Source organism: Eschrichtius robustus, chromosome 20 (genome assembly GCF_028021215.1).
Source record: "Eschrichtius robustus isolate mEscRob2 chromosome 20, mEscRob2.pri, whole genome shotgun sequence".
In the NCBI taxonomy this organism is placed as follows: Eukaryota; Metazoa; Chordata; class Mammalia; order Artiodactyla; family Eschrichtiidae; genus Eschrichtius; species Eschrichtius robustus.
In genome coordinates this window covers 5,571,592-5,593,148 of record NC_090843.1, presented here as the reverse complement: position 1 = coordinate 5,593,148, position 21,557 = coordinate 5,571,592, and the positions used below count along the sequence as shown (strand labels likewise).

At 45.7% G+C, this 21,557-nt stretch overlaps 1 protein-coding gene across 2 annotated transcripts in view; it reads left to right on the top strand.

Moving 5' to 3' along the window:
* Positions 1–21,557, top strand: part of SLC39A11 (solute carrier family 39 member 11) — a 422,853-nt gene that overhangs the window by 35,450 nt on the left and 365,846 nt on the right. The gene's annotated exons all lie outside the window — the stretch shown is intronic.

The following is a 21,557-nucleotide window of genomic DNA, read 5'->3' as shown; positions in this document are numbered from 1 at the left end:
TGATACATATAGATACATTCTTTTTCATATTCTTTTCCGTTCTGGTTTATCACAGGATATTGAACATAGTTACCTGTTCTCTACAGTAGGACCGTGTTGTTTATCCATTCTATATGTAATAGTTTGCACCTGCCAATCCCAAACTCCGACTCCATCCCTCTCCTGCCCCCACCCCTTGGCAACCACAAGTCTGTTCCCTATGTCTGCGAGTCTGTTTCTGTTCCATAGATAAGTTCATTTGTGTCACTGGTTTTAACTGCAGCGCCAGGAGGGGCTACGTTGAGCCGGGTGAGGCTCCGGGGATGGGGCCTGGCCACTTCCCAAAAGTGAGAGACAAATGGTGCTTCTCCTTCTTCCTTGTGGGGAAGCCGGCCTGTTGGCTTTGTTTGCTGGTCGCAAGCTTCACAGTGCCTGCCCAGTGCCTGAGGCCCCAGAGCAGATGGCTGGACTGGGGAGGGAGCCCTGAGGGTTCCGTCCCCCGCAAGTCATTTGTGTGTCCTCCCCGCTCCCCGACAGCCCCCAATGGCTCCTCCTCTTCCTCCCCCTCCCCCCTCCCCCACCTTCTGCAGCCAAATCTCTTCTCTGACAGATTGTCCCCTGGCTGCTACCAAACATAAATTTCTCTGTGCCACTTCAGACACTCCATCTTTCTCCCTGGCAAGACCCTTTTATTGCGGTTGTGAAGTGTGACAGTTTCTGGGTTTTGTTTCTAGCCTGCTGGCACATGGAACCCTTTTGAATAATTAGATTCACGGCTCAGAAGGTGTTTTTGCTCCTGGTAGAGGTAGGTGAGCACATTGCGGAGCCCTAACCCCACCAGACAGGGCAGGTGACAGGGGAAGTAGGGCTTGGCCTCGCCGTGGGACTCTGCAGTACGACTTACTTTAGGGATCTTTCAATAATAAGCTCATTTAAACAGCTCGTAAAGAAGTTTTTTTTCATATACAACTATTCTAAGTATGCATGGCATATATAAATTTGAAAGTACTTAGCAGATTACAACTAGTTCCAGAAACCAGCCCCGGCCCTAAGAGATGATTTGTCACCAGAGGGTCTATTCTCGACATTGTGCTTTGGGCTCCAAAGTGAATTTTCAAAGAGGAGTTCCAAAAATGATTTGGCAACAGCGATGTTGCATGCATATTTAGTTTTCCAATATGAGCACTTTTGTTAGACTGTTTAGAAATAGCCAACACTTCCTTTTTTTTTTTTTTTTTAAGTTCTTTATTTATTTATTTATCTTTGGCTGCATTGGGTCTTTGTTGCTGCGCGCGGGCTTTCTCTAGTTGAGGAGAGCAGGGGCTACTCTTCGTTGCAGTGTGCGGGCTTCTCACTGCAGTGGGTTCTCTTGTGGAGCACGGGCTCTAGGCGTGCGGACTTCAGTAGTTGCGGAGCGCGGGCTCAGTAGTTGTGGCGCATGGGCTTAGCTGCTCCGCGGCATGCGGGATCTTCCCCAACCAGGGCTCGAACCTGTGTCCCCTGCATTGGCAGGCGGATTCTTAACCACTGCACCACAAGGGAGGTCCCTAAAATAGCCAATACTCCCTTTGATGTACAGTTCTGATGTGACTGGCACAAAGAAACAAACCCAAAATGTAGAATGGGCATTGACAACGTGGTCATGCTTCTGAAGATTATATCTGAACATGATCCTCCTACAAAGGTACAGACCTTCATTCATTTGCTCATCCATCTGTGCATTTATCCAGTAAACAAAGAGCCATATCAGAGAAAAATGGAGAAAAATTGTTTTCTAAGTTCTGCGATCAAACTTCGGAGTGTGCTTTCTGAGGGTGAGAGAACTCAGAAGCCCCTACCTCGGACCCTAATCCTTAGCAAGTGCTCAGAAAGCCTGCAGGGTAATAACCGCATTTGATGTACCTCTGGATCTTTCAGAAATTAAATGTTTTTTCATGGTTTCTTATAATGCACACAGGAAAGAGGCTAAAAAGGGCTGTCATCTAAAACTGTCTTTGTCCCTGTTTTTGGTATCTTGCCACAAAGCTGGCAGTTGGTCAAAAAGCAATTAGTGGTGCTTGACTTAATGAGCACTGATGCATTTTTTCAGTGGGGTAGGAGGGCAGCGGTGGAGCCCTGTGTAGACCGAGGCTGCCTGGTGGGCTCGAATTACTCATCCTGGTTAATGTATCTTCTAAAATGATATCATTCTCCACAATCTGAGGTCCAGATAGTAAAATATAGGCTGATAATATATGCTGATCTTTAGTACAAGCCGGTAGAAGGAATTGTTTGGCCAGTAAAATCTTTTTATTTTTAATTTAGTTTAATTTTTTATCAAGGAATGTATGTACATGGTCAGAAAGTCAATGGTAGGATGAAGCTTTTAATGAAAAACAGTATATTCCTGCTCCCTCCTTCTCCATTTCTGACGGTGCCTAAGGGCAAACACTTTCAATTCTTTTTGCTGTTTCTTCTACTTATTTACCTCCTTGTTTCTAAATAACACGCTTGCATTTCCATTTCTTGATTTTTGTTTTAGATTATTTTGATTATTTATTCCTGCCATAAAAAACCCCCAACTCATTACTCATACAATGAATTTCCCTACCCCCTTCCCTCTCAACATAATTATCATCCGTTCTGTCAAATCAGTGGTCAGTGTTTGCCTTATTATAACTATGTAAATATTACTTAAAGCTGAGCCAGGCACTATTCTCTGCTGGCCTCCTCTTTCTTATAGAGCCTTTTGTTTTCCATGGAGTTAATGATTACCTCTTTCAAAAACAAAAAAACAGAACAACTTGCTTACTTGTCTATGTAACTATCCACAATTCGTCTCCTAATTCTGATAGAGTTGAAAATCTTCTCTATAAATTTTTTTTTTAACATCTTTATTGGAGTATAATTGCTTCACAATGGTGTGTTAGTTTCTGCTTTATAACAAAGTGAATCAGTTATACATATACATATGTTCCCATATCTCTTCCCTCTTGCGTCTCCCTCCCTCCCACCCTCCCTATCCCACCCTTCTAGGTGATCACAAAGCACAGAGCTGATCTCCCTGTGCTATGCGGCTGCTTCCCACTAGCTATCTGTTTTATGTTTGGTAGTGTATATATGTCCATGCCACTCTCTCACTTTGTCACATCTTACCCTTCCCCCTCCCCATATCCTCAAGTCCATTCTCTAGGAGGTCTGTGTCTTTATTCCCGTCTTGCCACTAGGTTCTTCCTGACCTTTTTTTTTTTTTTTTTTCGTTAGATTCCATGTATATGTGTTAGCATACTGTATTTGTTTTTCTCTTTCTGACTTACTTCACTCTGCATGACAGACTCTAACTCCATCCACCTCACTTCTCTATAAATTTATTCAACATATTGGTTCCATTTTGGGGTGAGGGCTTGGAGGCATCCTTCCTGGATCCCTTTGTCCTTCTGTTCAATCTGGACCAATTGCCCTCTAAGTCTTCTGTATAACTCTTCTCTCAGGGCTTCTCTTCACCATCATCCTGAGGATTTTCTTTCTTGCTTTCAACGTTAGTTTTCCGTTTCCTCTCTCTCGCTCTGTGTCTGGCTGACTTTCTTGTCTTAGTGGAGCATCTCCTCCAGGAGCTTCTTGAGAAAGGATATGTGGTGGCCAGCCTCCAAGACAACCCTCAGTGAACCCCGTCTCCTGGTGTCCTCCCACATCGTACCAGGATTGGTCTGTGTGACCAGTGGAACTCAGCCAAAGTGATGGTACATCCCTTCAGGGATTAAGGGGTAAAAGACACTGTGGCTTCTGACTCTCTAGCTTGCTCTCTCCTCTCTCCTTCCTCCTCCTGGTCCTCCTCCTTCTTCTCCTCCCCACCCCCCCCCCCCACCCCGCCATCTACGATGAGATCATCCCTTCTGAGGAAAGCCAGTTGCCGTGTTGTGAGCAGTCCTACAATGGTGAGCAACTGGGACCTCCAGCCAACAACCGCATGAATGAGCTTGGCAATGGGTCCTCCAGCCCCAGCCTCAGATGACTGCAGGTTTGGCTGACACTGTAATGTCTCCTTCATGAGAAGCCCCCAGCCAGCGCCACCCAGCAAAACACTCTCGAATTCCTGACATACAGAAAATGGGAGATAATAAATGTCCATTGTTTTAAGCCACCAAAAGTTGGGTGATTGGTTATGTGGCAATAGATATGACCATGGTAAATTTTTTGACACTGGGCTTATCCGAAAATGTCTTTCTTATATCTTTACTTTCAGCTGATGATTTGACTGTGTATGGAAACCTCCTCCCTCTGAATTTTGAAGGCATTCATCCATTGTATCCTGGCTTCCAGTATGGATGTTGATGTGTCCAATGCCTTTCCTTTCCCTGTAATCTATTTGAATATTCTCTTCATTGCAGGTGTTATGACATTTCACAAGGCTATGCCTTGGTGTGAATCACTCTTCTCTTTTATCATTGGTTGTGTTTGGCATTCAGTGGGCTTAATCTATAATCTGGAAACTTGTGTCCCTTATTTTGGAAAGGTACTGTTGATGTTAGTTTTTCGAAGATTTTTCCACTTCTGTTGTCACTGGTCCCTCATTCCGTCATATTATTCAGAGAGACCATTTCTCCAATTCCCTTGACTTTTCTTTTTTATTTTCTATCTCTTTGTTGTTTTTGTTTTATTTTCTGAGTGATCTTTTATCTTCTAACGCTTCTATTGACTTTTTATTTCAACGGTTGTATTTTTAATTCCTAAAAGCTTGTTCTAGTCTATATATATACCCTCTTTATAGCTTTCTACTGTTGTTTCATGGATGTAATATTTTGGTCTCAAATTTCTAAGGATTTTACTATTTTTAGTTTCCTTCTACTTCTTACCTGTTTCTTTCAGATTCCTTTATCTATTTTTATCTTTCTGCAGATGTCCTTGGCGATCCTTGATTGATTGTATTTAAGAGTGAAGTACTATAATGTCTATTGGAGGGTCTTTGCACACAGGTGTGGCTGTTGACTGGTGGATTCACTGTACGATTATCAGGTGAGGATCAGGTCACTTGATTGGGGAACCTCCCTAATCTGTAGGTTGTTTTCATTAGGCTGGTTGGATTCCCGGGAATCCCCAAAGCTTGGATCTTGGGGCTTTATAAGCCTGGCTACCAGTATTATTAGAGCAAAGTAGGAGAAGATGGTTTAGGGTTTCACTGTTCAGTATGTAGATGTTCGTCTAGTTTCCCTGTTCGTAGTATTGTAGCATAACCCCACCTTCCAGTGGACCTGGTGTCCCCAAGTCCAGAGACTGGCTGTTTCAACCACTTCACAGAGTAAACTTTATTTATTTAATTAAACTGGGGTTAAGGGAGTGTGCAGAATGGATCTAAGGATCTAACTACTTCTTTTTTAAAAATTAAAATAAAGATTAAGAGAAGTATTGATTCATTTTTCAAATTGAGGTAAAATTGGTATATAACATCGTATAAGTTTTAGGTATACGCCATTATAATTCAACATCCATGTACATTGCGAAGTGACCACCACCGAAAGTGAAATTACCATCCATTACCATATAATTGATCCCCTTCACCCATTTCGCCCACCCCTCCACTCTAACCACTTCTTATAAAGTCATTCAGCCATCCTCTTTCCAACCCTACCTGGAGCCTCTAAGTCCTGGATTTTTCTAGAGTTCTGCCATGTGAATTGGCTTCCTTTCTGGTTGGCTTTACCCGTTAGGAGTCATATTTCACCTTCTCAGTTCTACAAAGTCAGTTATCTCCCTGTCTGTTTTCCAGCTTCCAAATTTTTATTGGCATTTTCTTGTTTGTTGTCATTTCTTCTGTCATTCTCTTTCTCCTTACGCATTTTTGCTTTTTGAAATTTCTTTACTGTCATTTGAGAGGAATTTGGAAGGGACAAGAGAAAACTACATGTGTTCCATTTGCCATATTTAACCAGATGTCCTTACAGGTGGTCTGCACTTGAGTTTTTATTCACTTGTTTGGTTCTGTTTCGCTTGCTTATCTATGTGAGTGTTTTTAGTTTTTGTTTGTTTTTAACCAGCTAAGTATTAGTGATTTGGTTAGCTTTGGACTTGGCTATTGACTTGGTTAGCTAAGTGTTACTGAGCGTGGATCAGCTCACTGCTTGGTCCCAACCCACAGGATGACTTGCTGCCCACTCTGTAGCTCACACTGTATAATCTGGTCGTGGTGGGGATGGTGGCCACTGAAGGGAGTGGAGCTGGAATGGTGCCTGTCTTTTCACTCTGGGCTTAGCTTCTGATTACTAGAATCCTTTGCTGGGAATTGGAGCTATGACTAGCAAAGTGGAGTGGCTCCCTCAGACATGTGGAACTGTAACTTCTTTCTAATTAGGGTGTCTACACACGGCAGATGGTTGTCAGTTGGCCTCAGGGCCAAATGATGTAATTGACCACCTCCTTCTTCTTGAAACTCTCTCTTCCATGAACCTGCCTTCTAACTTGCTACCTTATCCTGTTTTCTTTCCCCTGCCTCTCTGACCCTTCATCTGTCCATCTATTCACTCAACCAAATCTCTTGAGCACCAGCTATGTGCTGGGTCCTGTCTGAATAAGGTACAAACATGTCCATCATGGTGTAGACACAGAGGCTATCTTGGGTGCACAAGGAAGGGCCTTAAACCCAACTTTGAGCTGGAGGTAGAGGGGTTAGGGAAGGATGTCCAGAGCAGGGTCACTGGCTGAGACTTGGAGGATGAATAGGAGATTTTAGAGTAGAGAAGGAACTTAAAGATGCTCCAGGTAAAGGGAACAGTGTATGCAAAAGCCCAGAGGCAAAGAAGAGCCTGGTGACAGGCAAAGAGTCTTTATGATTGGTCCATAGGGTAAAGGGGGGGATGGATGGCAGGAGCTGAGACTGAAGAGACAGATGGTGCCCATGCTACACGTATGTCTTGCTGGATTTTATGCTGAAGAAAATGAGGGGATGTTGGGGGTTGTTATTAGGAGTGTGATGCAATCAAGTTCTCCTTTCATGGAGACAACCGGTCTAGGCATGGAAGAGTGGATCAAAGGTGATGACCTTTGGTTGGAGGAGGGAGGGGACCAGTTAAAGTCTGTTGGGGTGATTCAGGAGAGAGCTGTTGAGAACTTGAACTGCAGCAAAGGGTGTGAAACAGGGACACAGATTTGACAGCTTTTAGAGGGAAGACTCAGGAGTGCTCATGGCCTATTGGATCTAGGGGATGAGGGAGTGGGGGTGTGGTGGGAAGACGAGGACCCCAGATTTCTGGCTTCAGTAACTCGGTAGATGGGGGCACCATTTGCCTTAAGAGGAACAGAGGAGAGGAGCACACTGCGGGCAGAAGGGAGTGAGTTCTGTTTTGCTTGAACTGAGTTTGAAATGCCTGTGGGATGCTGGAGGGAGTGCCTAGTAAACGGTTTGATCTGTGAGTCTGGATACCTCGGGGGAAGGAAACTGAGCTAGACATTTAAATTTGGGAGTTATTATCTAAGGGTGATAGTTGGAAGTAAGGGAGAAAATGTGGTCATCCAGAGAGAATATAAGGATGAGAAAAGAAGAGAATGGGGAATGCCAACATTTAAGAGGTGGGTCCTTTTAGAGACAGAGATAGAGAGAGAAGTGGTAGTGGGGAGAAATGGGGAAAAAGAGAGAGAGAGAGATGGAGACACACACACACACACACACACACACACACACACACACACACACACACACACACACACACAGAGGCAGAGAGAGAAAAGCAAGGAGGGAGCCTGGTTGTGTCTTGGATGGCAGGGGCAGAGAGAGTCTCCCAGGGAGGGAGGGTGGAGTGGAGGAAGTAGGTGATGGAAGAGGAGAACTGGAAGGTGAATGTTGGATTTGACATCCAGGAAGTCACTGGCGCCTTGGGAGGCGGTGTGGGCAGAAGGCAGATGGCAGCGTGTTGAGGAGGTGAAGGCGTGGAGGGAGAGGTGGTAGAGACACGAGTGTAGTCAGTTCTCAGCAGCCTAGTTGAGAAGAGGAAGGAGACAGCGATGGGTAGAGGAAAGCATATGGCTGGAAAGAGTTTTTTTAAAGGTGGTAAATGTCACGTTATCTGTAACAGGACAGAGAGAGGAAGGGAGAGGGAGATTGAAGACATGGGAGGAAAGATGGACTTGGACAGCAAGTGGGGCTTCTCCTGCGTTGTGTTTGCAGAAGCTCACCCAGCCGGGAAGCTCCTGCGGGCGTTACAGGGATGTGGGTGTGAGTGTGGGTGTGGCATACAGAAGAAGCAGGAAAAAGTTGAGCATTTTTGGTCCAGGGATCGTCCATATAGCAAACACGTTTTGACCATTTACTCAGTATAGTTCCAGACGCTGTAGTTCTCGCTGGGACAGGGAAATGAAAAACACACCCCAGGCTTCAGGGAGCTCGCTGTCTAGGGGGCCAGACAGACAAATGGGGAAAATGTCAGGGGAATCCTGCCTGTGCCTGGAGAGGGGGGTGGGGGGGTGTCGGGGAGCCTTCATCAGGTGAACTCTGGTGCCCACCCTGGAGTGAGGTCTGAAAGGAGGAGAAAGACTTTTCAGGGTGGACAAAGGGTGAAGCATATGCTTGGCTGTGCAGTTTAACCACAAATATTTATTAAGCACCTGTACGTATGTATCAGGCACGATGCTTGCACACTGGGTGTAAAGTCAGATGCACCTGGCATTGGGCTCGCTCCCACAGAGCGGTATCAACATTGGGTGGCGGAGGCTACAGATGGTCTCAGTGTCATGTGCTTAGAATTCTGACAGTAGAATGGGGGTCCTTTTGGGGAAACAGAATGTAGTTTGGTGTGAAAGGAAAAGAGAATACGGGAGAGGGAAAGGCAGGCAGGGCCAGGGTCAAGGTTTGAAAGGTCTTAGGTGCTTAGGTATAATGGGTTGGCTTCCTGGACTGGCTACAGGCTATAGGTCAGAGATCTGTTTTTACATACGGTCTGGCCGTTGCCTGTTTGCATATCAGTCTCTCACAAGTTACAAGGAGGTCATTAGGGTAGGTCCTAATCCAGTATGACTGGCATGCTTATAAGAAGAGACACAGAGATACAGACACACAGGGAGAAAGCTGTGTGACATCAGAGGTGGAGATTGGAGGGAGGCGGAGATTGGAGGGATGCGGCCACAAGCCAAGGATTGCCGGCAACACCAGAAGCTGGCCGAGGCCAGGAAGGATTCTTCCCTAGAGCTTCCGAGGGAGTCTGTTCCTGCCAAGACTTTGATTTCAGACTTCCAGCCTCCAGAGCCATGAGAGAATACATTTTTTGGCTTTAAGCCATCAGTTTGTGGGACTTTGTTATGGCAGCCCTAGGAAACTCATACGGATAATCTATTGGATGGTAACTGGGGGAGGGGCAGAGTTTCCTGTGCATGTGGTCTGTGGGCCACTGGCTTTAGACTTACCAGGGGGCTTCCTAAGAATGTTGAATCTGGGCCCCTTGCACATACCTATGAAATCTCCAGAGAAGGGGCTGGAGAGTGTGGATTGTAGCAAGATTCCTTGGTGACTTTTACACTCACTAAAGTTCCAGAACTGCTTGTGTTCAAGGGCAGTCAGGCAAGGGTTTGGGGGAAGGGAGTAAAGCAGTCAGACTGTGTCTAACAAAGATGATTCTATGGAGTGAACCATCCGTTTCTTCAACAAATATTTTGCAAGGAATCTAAACACGAGATGGAGGGGAAATCTGTAGATTACGAACGCCTGAAAAGACACATCAACCCATTCAGTGGTTCGAAAGTGACAGGGCCAGGTCTGTCTGTCCCTGCAGCCTAGGAGCACTGCATCCACTCCAGTTCTCAGAGAAGCCTTCCTGACCCTCCCCCACCCCACAACTGAAACACACCCCCTCTTTTGTATGGGGAGCAAGCTTTGCTCACAGGTCCTTCACTATTGGCCGTTTCTCGTGTCTTTTGTCTCTCCATTGGCCCTCAAACTTTAGTGTGCGCAAGAATGGCCTAAGACACTGGCCCAAACCCCAGACTTCCTAATTTAGTGGATGGGGAAGGGCCCAGGAATCTGCATTTAAACCATCGCCCCCAGGAGATTTCTCTGAAGTCAGCCAGTTCCTGGTATGCCGTCGACACTGGTGCATGAACAGATGAGCCATGATCGCATCACTTCCCACCCGTAGGTGGGATCCAAGTCTTCATCCCACCCTCGTCCTTTCTTCCGTATTCTTGCCACCTGTCTTACTCCATTTGGGCTGCCATAAGAAGATCTCACAGGCCAGGGGAGCTTAAACAACAGACATTTATTTTCTCACGGTTCTGGAGGCTGGAAGTCCAAGATCAAGGTGCCAGCAGATTCAGTGTCTGGTGAGGACTGTCTTCCTGGCTTGCAGATGGCCACCTTCTTGCTGTGTCCTCACATGGTGGAGAGAGAGATCATCTTTGTTGTGTCTTTTCTTATAAGGGCACTAATCCCATTCATGAAGGTTCTACCTTCACGGCCTAAGCTATCTCCCAAAGACCCCACCTCCAAACAACCATCCCACTGGGGATTAGGGCGTCAACCTGGATTTGGGGGTGGGGAGACAAAAACATTGAGTCCATAGCACCAACCCAGGAGGGGATTGGGGCTTTGGGCCTTTCTGGGGGCAGGATAGAGGTGGTGGGAAGAACCAGCCCCGTGTTTTGCCCCCATGTACATTTTCAAAAGAGATCTTGCTTGTCCTTTTCCTTCCCAGCCCGCACTCCTGCCTATGTCCATTTTCCTGGTGACCATGCTCATAGGAATACATATTTTCTTTGAGAAAAGAAAAATTATTTTTTAATCACAAAGGAATTCGTGCTCAGTGAAGAGAACTTGGAAAGCACAGAGGAGCACAGAGTAATAGAACACAAACAGAAAAGCTGGGTTAGGACTTCCCTGGTGGTCCAGTGGTTAAGACTCTGCGCTTCCAGTGCAGGGGGCGCGGGTTTGATCCCTGGTCGGGGAACTGAGATCCCACATGCTGCACGGCATGGCCAAACAACGTAATTAATTAGTTAATTAATTAACAAAGCAGGAAAAAGCTGGGTGATCTTCTTACCCATACCAGCCTCTGTAAAAATGCTGTGCACAGCCTTCCGGTGTTTTCCATGCATGACGTGGCTCCACATAAACATACCCTCTGCCTCCAGGCACATCCAGCAGCTTGGTTTCCTCAGCCTCCCCACTCTCCTTAGCGCCCAGCATGCTTCCAGGGATCCCAGACCCATCTGTGCCGTCCGCCAGCTGCCGGGTCCCACCCTCGCTCACCCCTCCCACAGGAGTCACTGTGTTTGGGGGCAAGTGCTTTACTGACAGCACGTAATACCCCATCTCCCCTTCTCCTGTCTTTCTCCCTGCCCAAGGGCTGGGGGCCGGGGGCGGGTGACATCCTCTGTATTAACATTGTAAAATGTTGGACAGCCGGTGAAAAAACCAAAGACCTGGATTCCCTCTGCTAATTGAAACTTAAACAGCTCTGCAGGGGCTATTTCCCTGTGTCCCTCTCTTCCCTTAGCAGAGATGTCCTCTTGAAATCTGCAGACAGGCTCGGCTTTGTCCAATCTCTCGTTAAAAACTCGGAGGCTGGCACCCATCCCCTGCAGTCCTCTGTCTGATGTTGGCAAACGTCACCCGATCATAGTGACTGGGGAGAGTTAGGGTTTTATTTGGGGTAACAAACAGGAGCAGCTTTGGAACCAAGAACAAATCCTGTTTCCATGCAAATACAGTTTGTAATAAAAACCTGCCAGGACAGAAGTACGGGGGCTGCTCTTCCCAGCAAATCCCTCCCTTTGGTAGAGCATTCTTCAAAGTTATCCTGGGAGGGATCCAAGCAGCTGTCCGAGAGGTCTGCCACGAAAGGACTTGGGTGTGTGGCCATCTCTGTTGAATTAAGAAGTAACAGGAGACAGGAAGCCAGGCAGGGTGGTTTAGATATTGTCAGTATGAGGCAGAATAACAGCCCTCTTGCTTCCTCAACGTTGTCAGTGCCATATTTTCACGTCGTATTTAAAATCCTACGTTGAATAGTCCTACCAGAGCTGGCAGAATGAATGCTTTACAGATGAGCAGCTCTGAAGTACGCAGAGAGTGGGTGAAGGAGGAGGGGGTACAGATATCTGCCGTGTGCTCTCTGCACCTCCCAGGGGTGTCGCTTTAGGTGCCACCTCCCATCCGATCCTTAGAGCAGAACAGGGATTTATCTTCCTGGGAGAAATGAACTTCCCACCTTCATGCCAGAGAGATCAGGGACTTCCTTTCGTTCCTGAAGCCAATTAATGCAGAATCGGAGCTGCTTTGACTCCCAGACCCTTGTTTTTTTTTCCCCATGCCCTTGCTCACTCTCCCGGATCACTGAAGGAGCCCAAGGCGAAAGTGCCAAGGTTATCCCGCAAGTTCAAAGAGAATATTATCATCGAATGGAATATAAGCTAATGGAAGGGCCCCAGCACTACTTGGAAACAGAACTGAGTTTCCAGGAAGCAGAGTTGGAAAGGATGAGGCCCCGCAGGGCCTCCGAGGGTCCAGAGGTGCTTCTGGAGGAGGGTGGTGCTTTGGGGGGTGGCAGCAAACAGATGGTCCAGGCGCCATTTCAACTCCATCTTCGTGACCAGCTGTCACTAGGGAAATGTGCTCTAGGCTGGAAAGGAGCCAAAGGAAGGAGGGGAGAAAAATGCAGACGTCCAGAACGGGTTTATTATTCTATCTTCTCCCACCGCCCCAGTGCCAGACGATGGCGGTCTTCATGGGAGTGTAGACAGCCAGTAAGAACCTTCCAGGTCAACCACGGGAACGTGGGTTTGCTGGCTCTGGGGTTTGCATCTCCTGGAAGGGGATCTGTCCGCCCCACCGCATCCTCACCTGCTGTTGGGTCATCCCCTGTGGTCCATCTGTGCCGGGCTGCTGTTTGCATATGCTGGTGCCGGGCCGGTACCTGGCCAGCAGGAGACTGCAGGACCCAAAGGGGCAGCCTGTCTGGCAGCAGCATTGCTGGGCAACACTGGATGAATTTCCCACAGATCCGACCTCTACGGTGAAACTCCTGGCAAAGCGCACACACAGTGGGGGCATTTCCCGAGCCAGGTGGGAGTGGGACTTGGCTCCTGAAACTCATCACAGGAGATGTGGTCCAAAGCACGCTGGCTGAGAGGACAGTTATTTTCTCCAAGCAATGTGTGTGTGTGTGTGTGTGTGTGTGTGTGTGTGTGTGTGTGTGTGGTGCACGTTTGAGTTGATAATTTGGGTGGACCATGGGGCAATTTCATAATATCTTACCAACTTTTTCAAAAAGGATTTTTGAGTTTTCTTTTTATGATTTCCTCCCTATTTTAAAATCTCTGCTTAAAAACAATTTTTTTAAAACAATGACAGTTATCCTCATTTATTTATTTATTTATTGGCTGCACCACACGGCACGTGGGATCCTAGTTCCCCGACCAGGGATCGAACCCGCGCCCCCTGCATTGGAAGCTCAGAGTCTTAATCACTGGACCACCAGGGAAGTCCCTAAAAAAAAATTTCTTTTAAGCAAATAATTCCTGTTCTGTGCTGATGGTAACTGTTACATTTGGAGACCACCTTGGTGTGTCCAGTAATAGAGGCTTGATGAAACATGCTGTTTTCGTAAGAATGACTAGATCCGTGCATGGTCGAGGATCTGAAATACAGCCAGTGTTTCAGAAGTTCACTTTGCACCAGGTGTCTGCTCACAGCTTGGCAGACCTTATTTCTTTGAATCCGTACAACCACTCTATAAAGGAAGGGACATTAACATCCTTTTTTTATATATATAAAAGAGAAAATGGAGCATGGAGAGATCAAGGAATTTGCCCAAGGTCGTGGGGTCTTAGCTCTGGCAGTTTAAACCCAGAGCCTGTGCTCCAAGCCACTGACTTCAAGCTAATGGTACTTGCCACTGAGCAGTCAGATCACGGGCATTTTTTCTTTTAATTTTATTTATTTATTTATTTATTTATTTATTTATTTATTTATTTATTTATTTATTTATTTAATTTTTGGCTGCGTTGGGTCTTCGTTGCTGCACGTGGGCTTTCTCTAGTTGCAGCGAGCAGGGGCTACTCTTCGTTGCGGTGCGCGGGCTTCTCATGGCAGTGGCTTCTCTTGTTGCGGAGCACGGGCTCTAGGCGTGTGGGCTTCAGTAGTTGTGGCTCGCGGGCTCTAGAGTGCAGGCTCAGTAGTTGTGGCACGTGGGCTCAGTAGTTGTGGCTCGCGGGCTCTAGAGCGCAGGCTCAGCAGTTGTGGCGCACGGGCTTAGTTGCTCCACGACATGTGGGATCTTCCCGGATCAGGGCTCGAACCCATGTCCCCTGCATTGGCAGGAGGATTCTTAACCGCTGCGCCACCAGGGAAGCCCACGTGGGCATTTTTATATTTGTCTTTTCTGTATATTCTTACTTTTAACATGTACACATTCCTTCTGAAATGGGGGGGGGGAACTCCCAAATTATGTAAAAGTAGAGAGGAAATAAACAATAAAAGAAAAAGTCTGAATGTTTTGGAATGGGGAGAGTTAAAAGATATTTCAACCCACTTTTGTGCAATTATTCCTGCTTTGCTGTTTTGGCAATGCTTGTCAGTGTTTTAAAGTTTGCAAAGTCGCTGCAATAACCAAGTATGTATTTATATCTTATGTTGGTATACAGATTGCTTTGTAATCTCCCCTAATTCGTTTGAATGAATTGGTGGATGTTAAGGCTGTTTCTAACTTTTCGCCATTCTGTATACGCAGGGCTGGAAGTAAATTAGAAGTAAAAACCACAAGGCAGAAAAAAAATTGAATTGCAGAAAAAATAAAGTGTTATAAAACCACTTCAGGGTGTTCCAGAATGATTAATACTTGGGGAAAACATGAGGACAGTAGTTGGATCAGACTGTCATCCTGATAAAATTACATTCAACCAAAGTTTTTTATTTTTTAATTTTTAAAAAGTTTTTATTGGATTATAGTTGCTTTACAATATTGTGTTAGTTTCTACTGTACAGCAAAGTGAATCAGCTATACGTATACATATATCCCCTCTTTTTTGGACTTCCTTCCCATTTAGGTCTCCACAGAGCACTGAGTAGAGCTCCCTGTGCTATAGGGTAGGTTCTCATTAGTTATCTGCTTTATACATAGTATCAATAGTGTACATATGTCAATCCCAGTCTCCCAATTCATCCCACCCCCCCTTTCCCCCTTGGTATCCATACGTTTGTTCTCTATGTTTGTGTCTCTATTTCTGCTTTGTAAATAAGATCATCTATACCAATTTTTTCAGATTTCACATATATGCATTAATGTATGATATTTGTTTTTCTCTTTCTGGATTACTTCACTCTACATTCAACCAAATTGCATTGTGATGGATTCTCGTCTTTGTGGTTGTCCCTCTGTCCCCCTTCTGAGACAGAGCTCACCTCTGGAATAACCAGATATGACATTTCCTAGCCTCCATTGCAACAGGGGCATGGGTGCCATGAGCTGGGATATCCTTGTCATAGGTATCTGCACATGGTCCTAAATGAGAAGCTGGTGACAGAAAGAAGAAGGGACCATGCTGAATCATCCGTTCTTGTGAAGGTGGTGGCAACAGCAGTGATCACGTCCAGGTTCTGGACTGCAGCATCCACGCCCTGAGAGGGGCCGTGTTGTAGGACCACTGTCCTCACTGGGTTAGTTCTGTGGTGTAATTATAGGATTGCACCTGGCTCTTTACCTCTCTTTCTCCTGAGGATTCTGCGAGCAACTCAATAACCATTTAATAAATTTTATTTCTGTTTAAATAAATCAGAGTTAGTTTCTATTTCATGCAACTGAAAACTCTGATGGATATTCACACATTACCATTTATTTCCGTATATTTACCCTGTATACCTTTAATCCAGTAGTTTTGTTATGCAATAAAATGATAGTAGCGCCAGGAAATGCATTAAGGATCAAGAGAGTTTTTCAGAATTTGGGAGCTTTAAAAATGAATACCAGATATTTGCATGATTTATAGTTTATGAGTGATTTAAGCTTAAAATTTTACGGAAGCCACCGAAAAGAATTCTAGAGGGATTCTTGTTTCTTTTAGCTAATAAATTGGGTCCTATATCTAAAGTTTCAAAGGGCTATGAAGGTTGGGATGAAAACATTACTTATAATGAATCTCATCCTTAGTCATTTTCCCAAGTGGTGGTACATTTACATAATAATAGGAGTTCTGTGATGAAGTCTTTTGATTTTTCATGTTACTGCAATTCTAGCTCATTTAATCCAATATGATATTATTAATAACTCATCTTTATACACCATTGAAATCTCAATGTCTGGGGGATATCCAAGAAAAAGAGGATATTCTTTTTCCAGCCATCCTCCCCTTCTCTCCAGAAGTATAAAACTACATATAGGTGTTCCTAGGTCAAGGATTCTGTGAGTTTTTTAACCATGTATTTTATTGAGGCTAGTGAGGGAAGGAAATTCACAGGCTAGAGTCTAGGGTGCAGGGAGTCGGTCATATATATAGCAAGCATCCTTCCAACAAATTTTCCGAGTCCTTCTCAAGTGCCTCAGCGCCTGCCTGCTCTAGGTGCTGAGGCCATGCATCACTTATGATTAAGTTCAACTCCAAGTTTAGAAAACCCAAAAGAACCATGGCTTAAATTAGGTAGAAAAAGTCTACAAGGGTCCAGGGCTGATTCTGTGTCCCACAGTGTGAGTGACCCAGTCTCGTCCAGTCTTGTTGCTCTGCTGGGGGTTGCTTTCATCCCCAGGTCCCTTGTGGCCCAAGAGAGATGCTACAGTGACAGCCATCACACTGCAGTCCCACCAGCAACAAAGAGGAAGCAGAGAGGAAGGGCGCGCTTCCTCCTCTTAGGAAAGTTCTGGTTAGAACTTAGTCACGTGACCTTGCATAGTTGCAAGGAATCCTGGGAAATGTAGTCTTTATCCAGGGTGGCCATGTGCCCAGCTAAGAGCTGCGATTTCTTTAACTGGGGACAAAGAGGAGAATGGATTCCTGAAGACAACTGGCTGTGTTTACCCCAAGAAGTTACAAAGAACAGGGTGAGATTATTTTCTAAGAGAGGAAATCAACATGTACACTTATTAACTACCATCCAATGTATTAAACGTGTTAGCAGTGATGTATTTGAAGGGCATGGGAGGGTAAGAGGGGAGAGGCTGCGTGGTATAGTGTAGAGACGCGTAGAATCTGGTCTAGAGTTTGGCTACCTGGGCGTGAATGTGTTTTTGACATCTCCTAGCTCTGTGACCTTAGGCTAGTTCTTCCCCCCCCCCCCGCCCCCCCCCCCCCCCCCCCGCTTCCTAGGGCTGCTACATAAAATACAGGATGCCCAGGGTCCTAATATTTGAGACACGCTTAAACTAAAAAAATTGTTATTTATTTGAAATTTAAATCTAACTGATTGTCTTGTATTTTTATTTGCTAAATCTAGCCACCCTACTACCCCTTCCCCATCTGTAAAACAGGAATTATTCAACTTAATAAACAAATAGTTAACCAATGAATATACAAATATATATTCTCTGAGAGTTTACTGTATGCTGGATAGTGTTCTAGAAATGGGGATAAACTTACACTATGGGATTATTTGAAGATTAGACAAGAAAATTCACGGAAAGGGCTGGGCCTGGCCCAGGATCAGAGCCTGTTGACTAGTTATGTTGCTGCTACTCTTACTCTTTGGCCTGGGGAAGCTCTGGTGGAGAAGAGGCTGAGGGATCCCAGCAGAACAACTTCTGATGAGTGATGCTTGGAGCCCATGACAGGGTAGACAGACGCTGACCCTCTGGAGTGGCCACGGGGCATGTCCTGCCCATCCCGACATCCAGTCCATGGTCTCACCTCTCTAGAAACCCTTCTGGAGCGCCTCTGGAAACCATCTTCCCCTCCTCTGGTTTCATAGTACACGTTTATACCTCTCTTTTGGCCATTAATGAAAAAAAATGTCCTTACGTCCTTCATCCCATAAAAGACTTGAGGTTCCTTAGCTGGCGGTTTCTCGTTGACTGCACTGGCACAGTTCCCTTCTCTCTCCCTCTCTCTCTCAGTATTATTTGATGTCCTGTGGTCTCCCTCGCTTGTTTGCAAGCTTCCTGAGTTCCAAGGCCATGGCCTACAGTCCACGGAAAACATTCCTTCCAGGTTTAGTAGCTTCAAGGTGCCTCTGCATTTCCCGAGAGGCAGGCCCCACCAGTCTTTCAGGTCTTTGGCTGGACAGTAAGTTTCAACCCACCGCCCCCGCCCCCGCCCCTTGCTCTCCCTGGGCATCTACTGTGGGAGCCTGTGAAGCCCTCTCCTGGTCTGGCCGCCGGCCACAAAGCTGTCATCTCTGAGTTTGCCTTTGCCTCCCCACCTTGCCGTCAGCGGGGTGGTGGAGGGGTACTCTGGGAGTGTGGGTGCATCTCCACGTCAGCCTAAATCACGCATCATTAGGAGGGTAAAGCTGCTGGGGGAAGTAGAGGGAGATGGACGGCTTCTGTTAGCATCTAAACTCAGTCATAAATGCCTTCGCGTTAATCCGCGGCTTGGATCTCCCGTGCCATCGTGGGCACAGTTGGGAGTTGGCTGAACAGCAGAGGAAACAAAAGAGAGCAGAAAACTTGTTGGCTCTGGAATAAGGAGTGGAACGTCTGCCCTCCCCTGCAGTAGGACACTGGGTTCTTTCACTACAGGAGAGGTTGGCAAACTTCTGGAAAGGACCAGAGAGCAAACGTTCTGCTTTGAGGGCCATGTGGTCTCCGTTGTAACTACTCAACTCTCACTTTATAGTAAAAATGGCCCTAGACAACCCATACATGAGTGACCATGGCTGAGTTCCAGTAAAACTTTATTTGTAAAAACAGGTGGTGAACAGATTTGGTCCCAGAGTTGTAATTTGCCCACCCTTGAGCCACAAAGTTCACGAGGACCCAGTTCACCCCTGCGTCCTCCTTCCCTTTGAAAGTTTCCAACAGGGCAGGTTAGCAGACCCCTCTTGGTTCCCGCTCAGTCCCTCCTGGGTCCCATTGCCTTCTGGGAGAAACCCACTTTGATTTGTCAATGGATCTTGACATTTTCTGGGCCGTGTTTTGTGTAGCCTAGTTCTTGGCATAGAGAGCTTTAGCCAGCTTTTCTTGTTAATGACTCTTGTTTCATAAGCCTGTTTGGATGGTCCCCCTGCAACTCCATCCAGCTACGTAACGCTTTTCCAATCTGTGCTGATGGGTTCCTGGAGACCAGAGATGAAGCCCAGGACTCCTCAAGGGTGCTGCTGTCCAAAGCCTCACCCACCAGGGTGGTCCCACTCCAAGCCAGGCAGCAAGGGTCTCACGGGTGCAACCGCCCTCTCACAGGCCCATTTATGAAAAAAAAATTAAAGATGGATAATTATACATTTATCTGTATGTGTGTCTATAGCTTTTAAAAATTGTGGTAAACACATAAAATTTACCATCAGTGAAATGATAGAAAATACATATATTTTGCTCTCTGCCCCTGGTTCTTGGCACAGAGGTCCTGAGATTCTTGTAATTTCCTAAGGGATTAGAGCACTAGGACCATCTCGTTTTAATATTTGGTTTATGACCCCATCCCTGGCACTGGAAATCCTTGTGAATTCCTAAGTGATAAAAGTACTAGGGCTTGGGATTAGCAGATGTAAACTAGTATAAACAGTATAAACAATAAGGTCCTACTGTATAGGACAGGGAACTATGTTTGATATCCTGGGATAAACCAGAATGGAAAAGAATATGAAAAAGAATATATATATATGTGTATATGACTGAGTCACTTTGCTGTACAGCAGAAATTAACACAACATTGTAAATCAACAATACTTGAATAAAATTTTTAAAAAGTACTAGGAGCATCTTTTGTTCTGATGAAATGACTCTTGGTGGGTTCCTGGATGGCTCCTGGATGGAGGCTGGTCACCAGAAAGACCGAGCCATGACTGGAAGCGTAGAATTTTCAGCCCCCTTCTCCCCGCTTCTCCAGAGAGGGGAGAGGGTCTGGAAATAGAGTTAATAATTGATCATGCCGGACTTCCCTGGGGGTCCAGCAGTTAAGACTCCGCGCTTCCAGTGCTGGGGACGCGGGTTCAATCCCTGGTCGAGGAACTAAGATCCCACATGCTGTGCGGTGTGGCAAAAAAAAAAAAAAATTTGATCATGCCTACGTGAGGATGTCTCCATAAAAATCCCGATAGTACATGGTTTGGGGAGCTTCCAGGTGGGCAAACACATCCACGTACTGGGAAGGGCCTCCCCTACTCCACAGGGAGAGAAGTTCCTGTGCTCAGGACCCTCTTGGACCTTGCCCTGTGTATCTTTTCATCTGGCTGTTCATCTGTATCCTTTCTCACATCCTTTAATGAACTGGTAAACACAGGTGTTTCCCTGAGTTCTGTGAGCAGCTCTAACAAATTAAATGAACCCGAAGCAGGAGGTGGTCATGTAGCCAAGTCGGGCAGAAGCTGTGGGTAACCTGGGGACCCATTACTTGTGATCTGCGTCCGAAGTGGGGTGGGGAGCAGCCTTGTGGGACCGAGCTCTTCACCTGCAGGATCTGATGTCACGTCTGGGTAGATGGTGTCCGAATTGAGTTCAGTTGTAGGACACCCAGCTGGGGTCGTGGAGATTTACTTGGTGAGGGACCCACCCCCCATATTTGGTGACAGAAGTGTCTGTGAGAAGTGAAGTGTTCTGTGTGAGTGTAAAGGTCAACACCCAGGAGGGAAAGACCGAGTTTTCCTATTGCACCGTCTTAACCATTTTTAAGCATACAGTTCAATATTTTTTACTATCTGCACATTGCTGTATACTAGCTCTCTAGAACCTTTTCATCTTGCAAAACTGAAACTCTATACCCAACAAACAACAACTTTTCCTCCCCTCAGCCCCTGGTAACCACCATTTTACTTTCTGTTCCAAGAGTCTAACTACTTTGGATATTTCATGTGAATGGAATCACACAGTATTTGTCTTTTTGTGACTGGCTTACTTCACTTAGCATCATGTCCTCAAGGGTCATCTGTGATGTAGCATATGTCAGAATTTCCTTTGTTTTTAAGGCTGGATAATATTCCATTGGTTGTATATCCTACACTTTCTTTATCCACTCATCTGTGGGTGGGCATTTAGGTTGCTTCTACCTCTAGGCTATTGTGAATAAAGGTGCAATGAATGTGGGAGTGCAAATATCTCTTCAATATCCTGTTTTTAATAATTTTGGATATATACCCAGAAGTGGGAGGGCTGGATCATGTGGTAGTTCTATTTTTAATTTTTTGAGGCGCCTCCGTACTGTTTTGCATAGCAGCTGCACCATTTTACATTTCCACCAACATATTTATAGCTTTTTTTTTAAAAGGAAAAAATGTAAACAGGATAGTCTATATAGTTTCATTCACTCATTCACTCAAAAATATTTATTGAATGCTTACCCATGTCCAGACACCGGGTTACTGTATTGAACCAGGCAAATCCTTGCCCTCTTGGAGTTAGTCTTGTTGGGGAGACAGTTAATAACAAGTAGACATATAATTCCGCTAGAGAAATAAGAGTTTAATTTAGCTACGTTTAGAAGGAAAAAAAGTGACGATGGGGTTTCCCAGATAGAAATGGAGGAAGTGGTTCTGGAAACCCCAATGT